We start from the raw sequence: 8,281 nt of genomic DNA, 5'->3' as shown, positions 1-8,281 counted from the left end.
CCTGCCCTTCTCCCCAGGCTGGGGAGCAGCGCCTCCCCCCTGGGTCACTTTGCCTTCACCTCCCTTGCCCGGGCTGCCCTTCAGCGCAGCTCCCTGCCCTCCTGCGTCTTCCTCCCCCCAGGAGGGATGGGGAGGCCGCCCTTTGGGTGGTCGTGACAGCCTCTCCTGTGCCCAGCATAATCCACTCCCGCCCCTCTCCCCAGGCTGGGGAGCAGCCTCCACCCTGGGTCACTTTGCCTTCGCCTCCCTTGCCCGGGCTGCCCTTCAGCACAGCTCCCTGCCCTCCTGCGTCTTCCTCCCCCCAGGAGGGATGGGAAGGCCGCCCTTTGGGTGGTCGTGACAGCCTCTCCTGTGCCCGGCATAATCCACTCCCGCCCCTCTCCCCAGGCTGGGGAGCAGCGCCTCCACCCTGGGTCACTTTGCCTTCACCTCCCTTCCCTGGGCTGCCTTCAGTGAAGCTCCCCGCTCAGGTTGACCTCGAATGCATCTTCCTCCCCCAGGACTCTGTTTAATGCAGGCTGTAAGATCCTCGGGGCAGGGATCCTCTTTTTGTTCCCTGTTTGGCCACACAGCCCAGCACAATGGGGTTTGGGCCTCTAGGCCCTACTGGAATACAAATCAATCACCATCATCATCCTCTCCGTCACTAGACTGTGTTTTCTTCCCAGGCCGGGTCTCTCCTCCTGTGCTGTGCTGAATGCAACTCCCCTTTAAAATGTCTCCTTCCCTGCCCTGCAATCTGGGAGCTGGAGAAGTTACCTGAGAGTCCGCAAAGGCACTGACCGTTTCCGTGCAGTTCATCGAATTGGGTTTCTTCAGACTGAACCCAGCCAATTAAACCTAGCCATGCAGCAGGCCTTAGACGTGACCGTCTCACCCCCTTGGCTATTACAATCTCTGTTATGGAGTCAGTTATCCTTTCCTGGGTGTCTGGCTGGTGAGTCTTGCCCACGTGCTCAGGGTTCAGCTGATCACCATATTTGGGGTCGGGAAGGAATTTTCCTCCAGGGCAGATTGGAAGAGGCCCTGGGGGTTTTTCGCCTTCCTCTGCAGCATGGGGCACGGGTCACTTGCTGGAGGATTCTCTGCACCTTGAAGTCTTTAAACCATGACTTGAGGACTTCGGTAGCTCAGACATAGGTTAGGGGTTTATTACAGGAGTGGGTGGGTGAGATTCTGTGGCCTGCGTTGTGCAGTAGGTCAGACTAGACTGTCATGATGATCCCTTCTGCCCTTAAAGTCTATGAGTCAGGAAGTGCCCCGGGATCTTTCATTTCCACCTACATGCAGGCAGCAGGGGCCACCGTTTGGTGTCATGCCCGCGACCGGGTGGCACTTCTAGCCGTGCGGTACTCGCTGAATGCAGCGTCAGCATTGGGTCTGCGCCCACGCTGCTGCGGGACTTGGCCTACGGACGGAAGAACCGTAACAGCTGAGCTATTGTAATGTGTCTGCAGGGGCCTTGGTTTATGTCCTGGCTATGAGTAACTCCAGAGCTAAAATCTGACGTGGAGTCTAAAGCTAGGAATTTTCAGACCTGGAATTCCCAATGGGCTGTAACAGTAGCCATGGGAGCGAGTGGATGCTACGCCTGCCAGGTGAGGGGGATATAACCTTTTGTAACCCTGCCCCACAACTCCCCTGTGTCACATCTTTATTACATAAAAAGAACAGGAGGACTTGTGGCACCTTAGAGACTAACAAATGTATTAGAGCATAAGCTTTCGTGAGCTACTGCTCACTTCATGGGATTTACCTCACGAAAGCTTATGCTCTAATACATTTGTTAGTCTCTAAGGTGCCACAAGTCCTCCTGTTCTTTTTGTGGATACAGACTAACAGGGCTGCTACTCTGAAACCTGTCTTTATTACATGGTGACTAAGGGAATCTTTGCCTCAAATGAAGCTACCCACATCCTGCAGATTAGAAGGAAACCAGGGAGAGATCTGGAGCAGGGATACCGTTTGCAGCACTTCCAAATTGTCCTGGAAGCAAGTGGCATGGCGGAGAAATCTGAGAGGGTGGAGTTCCCCACGCTTGTACCTGGGCCAGGCCGTGAATATTGGCGAGCTATGGTACAAGCACGTGGTAGCACAAAGGGAATGGCAAATGGCAACACGCAGCCATTCGAAAATTCTTGGAACACTGGGATCCATGCAAGAAGGTCAGTTGGGAAAAGTACGTTTTCCTCTGGTGCCAGATGAGACCGTGGATCATTATGTTACAGGCCTGTGTATTAAAGCTAAGCCATGTGAATTGGAACAGTTAATAGATATACTGTCTACTAATTAGAGACTAAATGACATAACTGCGAGATACATAGGTCAAAGCAAGGTTATTATGAGAATTGGATTTGACTTTGCAAAGGGCTGGATATTTTCAAGGCTGGTGAAAACTCTTTTCTCACCGTGTTAAAAAGCAGTGAAAGACCTGAAGTCAAATGTCAAATCAAAAATGCGTACAGACAGAATACAAAGGTAAGTAAACAGCAGAGATTTATTGTTTGCAGTGAATGTGGAAGCGATCACAAGATGACAGGAAGGTGTGCAGCCCGAGGGATGCAGTCTCAGACACACAAGAAAGGCAACCGTTTTGCACAGGGTGTTGCTTTCAGCACAACCCGAAAAGACATATAAAAACAAAATACATTCATGGACAGACAGCGCTGACGATGAGCTTTGATGGATCCCTTACCAAGCAAGCTGATACAACAGGTTGGTTCGTGATGCTGGAAATAAATGAACAAAAAGTGAATGAATTCCAGAGTAGATGCGGGAGTTGAGTGCCACTTAATCGCACTTGGCAGAAACAAAAATATTAGTGACCACCCAATGTTAAAATAAAGCAAACACATAATGAGCCCCCAGGTCTAAGCTATCCTGGTATATCAGCATAAGGACAGATTCCATTCCGTACAGTTTGAAACATTGGACTGAGAAGGACTCAATGTGTTTGCACTGAAGAGCAGTTTGCAAATGCATATATTTAAATGGGTGCCTAACCCGAACAAGATGCAAGAGAGATTCTGGGAGTGTCTGGCAAGGTATTTGAGAGGCTTCGATGCTTCAATGCATCATATTGATTTACTGCCCCAAATACCTGTTCTATGTAAAGAGACAATGTGGGGGAGGTAATATCTTTTAGTGGACCAGTTTCTGTAGATGAAAGAGAGAGAGCTAAGCTTCTGAGCTTACACAGAGCTCTTCTTCAGGACATGTTCTATATAAAGTCCAGTTAGCACTGCCACTGAGCAATAAAGTAAAAACTGAACTTGGCCAGGCAATAAAATTAGATGCAACTGAGTGAACACACATTCCAGCTGCTTAGGTTACTCGTATGGTCACCACAGTCAAACCAAGCAGGTTAAGGATTTGCATAAATTTGAATAAGGCCATCAAACATGAGAGCTACCCCATGAGAACAGCTGCAGAAGTCCTGTGTAACCACTCAGTTATTTTTCTTTTAACTGAGCTGTTGCACATCACATCGAGTAATAATAAGCCTAGTTTTTATATAGTACTTTCCACAAGTAGATCTCAAAGGGCTTGACAAAGGAGATTATATCACTAGCCCTTGTTTTACAGATGGGGAAACTGAGGCATGGCAAGGTGAGGTGACTTGCCCAGGGTCACCCAGCAGCAGAACCAGAAATAGAAGCCCCATCTTCTGAGTTCCAGGCCAGTGCTCTAGTCTCCAGGTCACAGAGTTTGCACATTGTGGGGTTCCAGATACACAGATACCAAACTAGCTTACAGTTCGCTAGTGGCTCATTTTGGCAATTCTCTTTGATATATCAGTTTAAGGACCACAGGTCAAGCCATCGTCATGTAGAGTCCAATGGGTCAGCAGTAAAGTCAATGCAATCAGCAAAGAACACAATTGTAAGAAGTCCTTGCAATTTCAAAGAATCCATACATCCCACTGTTAGAATAATGCAATGCACCACACAATGCTTTGGGTCTATAATCAAAGCTGGACGTCTCCTAAAAGATACGCTCAACTTCAACCACAAGCTGCTGGGCTAGATGCAGGAATTGCTGGGTGAGGCTTGTGTGATTCTCCTTTACATTAATGCCCTTTTACATGTAAAGTGAGTGAAAATGTAATTTGCTGCTCCGGCAATATGACAAGGGGCCTTAGTGTGAATGAGAACCAGACCCTATGAATCGAAGATCGTGAATAGAAATGGCCAAGTTTCACACAGCTCAAGTGTCAACTTGGACTATATTCTTGTGTGTGTGTGTATATATATATATATATATATGTACATACTGCCCTCTGAGACAAAGTTACATTTGCCATCTGTGTGTCACTGCTCCTATACTGCAAGCAACTAAATGGAGATTCTCCTTTAACTCTAGCCAGCCTGAGCTTTTAGGGCAGGAGGATTTGAATCCTCTCCCTATCATTGATCTGTCTTTGTGAGTGCCCTTGATATGCTGCGTAGTGACAACCATGACACCCGCATTACTGTGGATTTATTATTAAATAGATGGGTGGGTTGGGGCCAGAGTGAACTCTCTCCTACTTTGACAGGTTTCAAAGTAGCAACCGTGTTAGTCTGTATCCGTAAAAGGAAAAGGAGTACTTGTGGCACCTTAAAGACTAACCACTTTATTAGAGCATAAGCTTTCGTGAGCTACAGCTTATGCTCTAATAAATTTGTTAGTCTCTAAGGTGCCACAAGTACTCCTGTTCTTTCTCCTGCTTTGGCTTCCTCAGCCAAACTTTGCAGCTGGCTACAGTCTGACTGGACCAAAACCTCCAGATACAAAACAATAGGGAAATTCTGATCTATATGTAAATTTTGTCTCCAATGCTGCAAACAGTTACAGGTGTGCTTAACTTTGTGCATGTCAGTGGTCCCACTGAATTCAGTGCATGAAATTCTGGTCCCTTTGAAGTCAATGAGAGTTTTGCCATTTACCTTATTGGAACCAAGATTACACCCAATGGGAACTACGAATGTGTATAAAGTTAAGCATGTGCATAAGTGCCTGCAGGATTGGGTCCTTTGCATCCTTCCTTGATACAGGAATGCACATGAATAATAATAATAATATATAAGATACAAAGTGTGTATGGGGGGGAGAAATTTCTGTCAATTTCATGCACTGTTTTATGCATGTGTCTTGCAAATCAATGCATTTTCCGATTAAAAATAGAATGCTAGACGTCATGGCTCCAGCAACATGGACCAGGCAGTTGTGGTATTTATTTTTAAAGAGAACAATGTAAATGCCTGAGTTATTGTGACAGCTACTGTGTGTTGTGCTGTAGCTTCTATTCCCTTAGGCCTATCCATATTAATGAACAGTATGACAGCTTCATGTCAAGGATTATTAATAGTACTGTGAGTCTTTGCATCTCTGTAGCACCTTTCATCCAAGGATTACAAAGTTCTTTCCAAACCCGCAAAGCCTCCCAATCCCCCCTCCCCCGCCCCAGTGTGTGGTATCATTATCCCCATTTCACAGATGGAAAAACTGAGGCACACAGCGTTTGGGCTCATAAGAATGGTCATACTGGGTCAGACCAAAGGTCCATCCAGCCCAGTATCCTGTCTGCCAACAGTGGCCAGTGCCAGGTGCCCCAGAGGGAGTGAACCTAACCGGTAATGATCAAGTGATCTCTCTCCTGCCAGCCATCTCCACCCTCTGGCAAACAGAGGCTAGCGACACCATTCTTTACGCATCCTGGCTAATAGCCATTAATGGACTTAACCTCCATGAAACTGTCCAGTTCTCTTTTAAACCCTGTTATAGTCCTAGCCTTCACAACCAACTCAGGCTCGACACAGGAGTAACTGGATGAAATTCTAAGGCCTGAGTTATACAGGTCAGACTATATGATCTAATGGTCCCATCTGGCCTTAAAATCCATATGTTGCCTAAAATGAATCAGGAGCAGAGCTAGGCCTTGAATGCAGGAGAGCTACCTTTCCGTCCTTACCACTTAACCAACAGACCACAGAGAGCTGGTGTGGAGTTATGTACAAGTAGCAAGGGACAGTTTAGCGGGGGCTTCTAGCACTGTATTGGATTGAGGAGGTGAACCTCTTTGGGGCACAGTCTGTCACCTAGTGCAATGGGGGACCCAACCTGCTTGGCCTCTAGGTACTACAATATCAATGTTAAATCATAATTAAGAAGGCTGCAAGTCCCATGACTTTCCGGGACCGCCGTGACTTCTGCAGCTGCCAGTGACACTGGCCCGGGGGCTGCCCAAGTAGCTCAGGCAGCCCCCAGGCCAGCCACACCGGCCACTGCTGGGGCAGTCTCGGGCCACCGTGTCCCCACCCACCCACACACTCCCCAGCAACAGCAGCCGTCTTGGGCTGTGCACTGGCCTCTCCCTGCCCAGTACCAGCGGCAGTCCCGGGCCGCCCCCTGCCCCAGAGCACCAGCGGTGCCCCCGGGCGCCCCCTGCAGAGCACCGAAGATTTAGTCAGGGGTATATAGTGCATGGACAAGTCACGAGCCGTGAATTTTTGTTTACTGCCCGTGACCTGTCCATGACTGTTACTAAAAATACCCATGATTAAATCTGAGCCTTAATTATTCATACTTACTAATAAGTCAGGCCGTGAATTTTTTAAATAAAGTGGACCTGATTTTTTATTTAATTTTTTCTTGTGGATTTAGGGTGGTGAAAAGCACCAGACTGACAGCTCTTGACCTTAATGTCCTCTTTGCTTTGCTTTTTGTTGTTTTTTTAATTATTATAATCTGTAGCACAGGTAGAGAATGACCAGCCGCACAAGCCCTAACAGTGATCCTCTTCCAGGGGCAGCAAAGCCTCTATGTGGATTTAATTTCAGTGTAAGCCACTCCTTTTTTCACTTTCAGAAGGGCTCTGTCAGAGGGCACGACCCTCCCCATCACCTCCCCTTTCCGTCAGCCATGGAGCTGCAAGCACACCCTGCCTCAGTTTCCTTCTCTGAGGCGGGTCCCCTCCCTTCCCCACACAGGTCAGTGAGGTGACTCAGCCCAAGTCATTAAACACAGTTAACCCCTTCTTCCAGAGTAATGAGTCCAAACGGAAGCTTCTTCCACCCCTCTTGGGACTTCTCTTTCGCCCACCATCTGGGCTCAGCTCTCAGCACTGTATGAGGCACCTTTAAGTCTTGCCCTGCTTTATTCCAGAGCATCAACTCCCACGCTGGTTTTCCTGGCGTTCCCTTTGTAGTCTAGCACTCCCTGGAGGTTCTGCTTCCTGCAGGAGCAACTTCAGCGCCTTCCAGAGCAACTCAGCTGAGCCCAGCCCACTCCCTGTAGCTGAATTCCAGCCTCCCCGCTTTGCTCAGTCCTTTTTATGAAGCCAGGTGATCATCAGGCTATCACCTGACCTGATTAGTCCCAGCCCCCTCAGGCTGGGAGGCAGCTAATTATGGCACAGGAAGGTCAGGCCCCATTTCCCCTCAAAGGGACTGGTCACTTTTCTCAAATCCAGCACAAATCCAGGTTTGTGCTGGAAATGGCCCAACTTGATTATCATACACATTGTAAGGAGAGTGATCGCTTTAGATAAGCTATTACCAGCAGGAGAGTGGGGTGGGGGGAGAGAAAACCTTTTGTAGTGGTAAACACCCATTTTTTCATGGTTTGTATGTATAAAAAGATCTTCTGTACGCTCCACAGTATGCATCCGATGAAGTGAGCTGTAGCTCACGAAAGCTTATGCTCAAATAAATTGGTTAGTCTCTAAGGTGCCACAAGTACTCCTTTTCTTTTTGCGAATATCCCCATTGTAGATGGGGGAACTGAGGCAAAGAGAGGCTAAGTGACTTGCTCAAGGCCACACGGGTACAGCTTGGAACAGGCTCTGCCCGCATTTTTTCATACCTGTGAAAGACTTTTTCATACCATCATCACTGGCGGGGATCACACATTGGTCAATACTCCGGATATGTTACTATTTGCATCAGCGCCATCTACTGTTATGCACAGAGAAAAGCCATCTGACTGCACCAAGCTGGGGCCCCATTTTGTTCCTCCTTCCATAGGGGAGCTCCTTCCATCCCTGCTTACTGGCATCATTATTTTGGGGGTGGGAGAGGTACTAGGTGTGTGTGCAGGGAGGCTGCTGTCTAGATTTTTCTTTCCACGTGGGACATTGTGTGTGTGTGGAGAAGTGTCTTTGAAATGAAACCTTAAGAACTATGGTTGTTTTATGCAGAAGCTCCTCCATCATTTTCTAAAAGAGCTGTGTGTAGCCCTCTGTATCCCTGGTTATGTTTTTTATTGGTTGAACTCTCTACCCCAAGGGTGGCTGCATTTC

This window comes from Chelonia mydas, chromosome 25, assembly GCF_015237465.2.
Source record: "Chelonia mydas isolate rCheMyd1 chromosome 25, rCheMyd1.pri.v2, whole genome shotgun sequence".
In the NCBI taxonomy this organism is placed as follows: Eukaryota; Metazoa; Chordata; order Testudines; family Cheloniidae; genus Chelonia; species Chelonia mydas.
Note: the sequence above shows the minus strand (reverse complement) of the source record.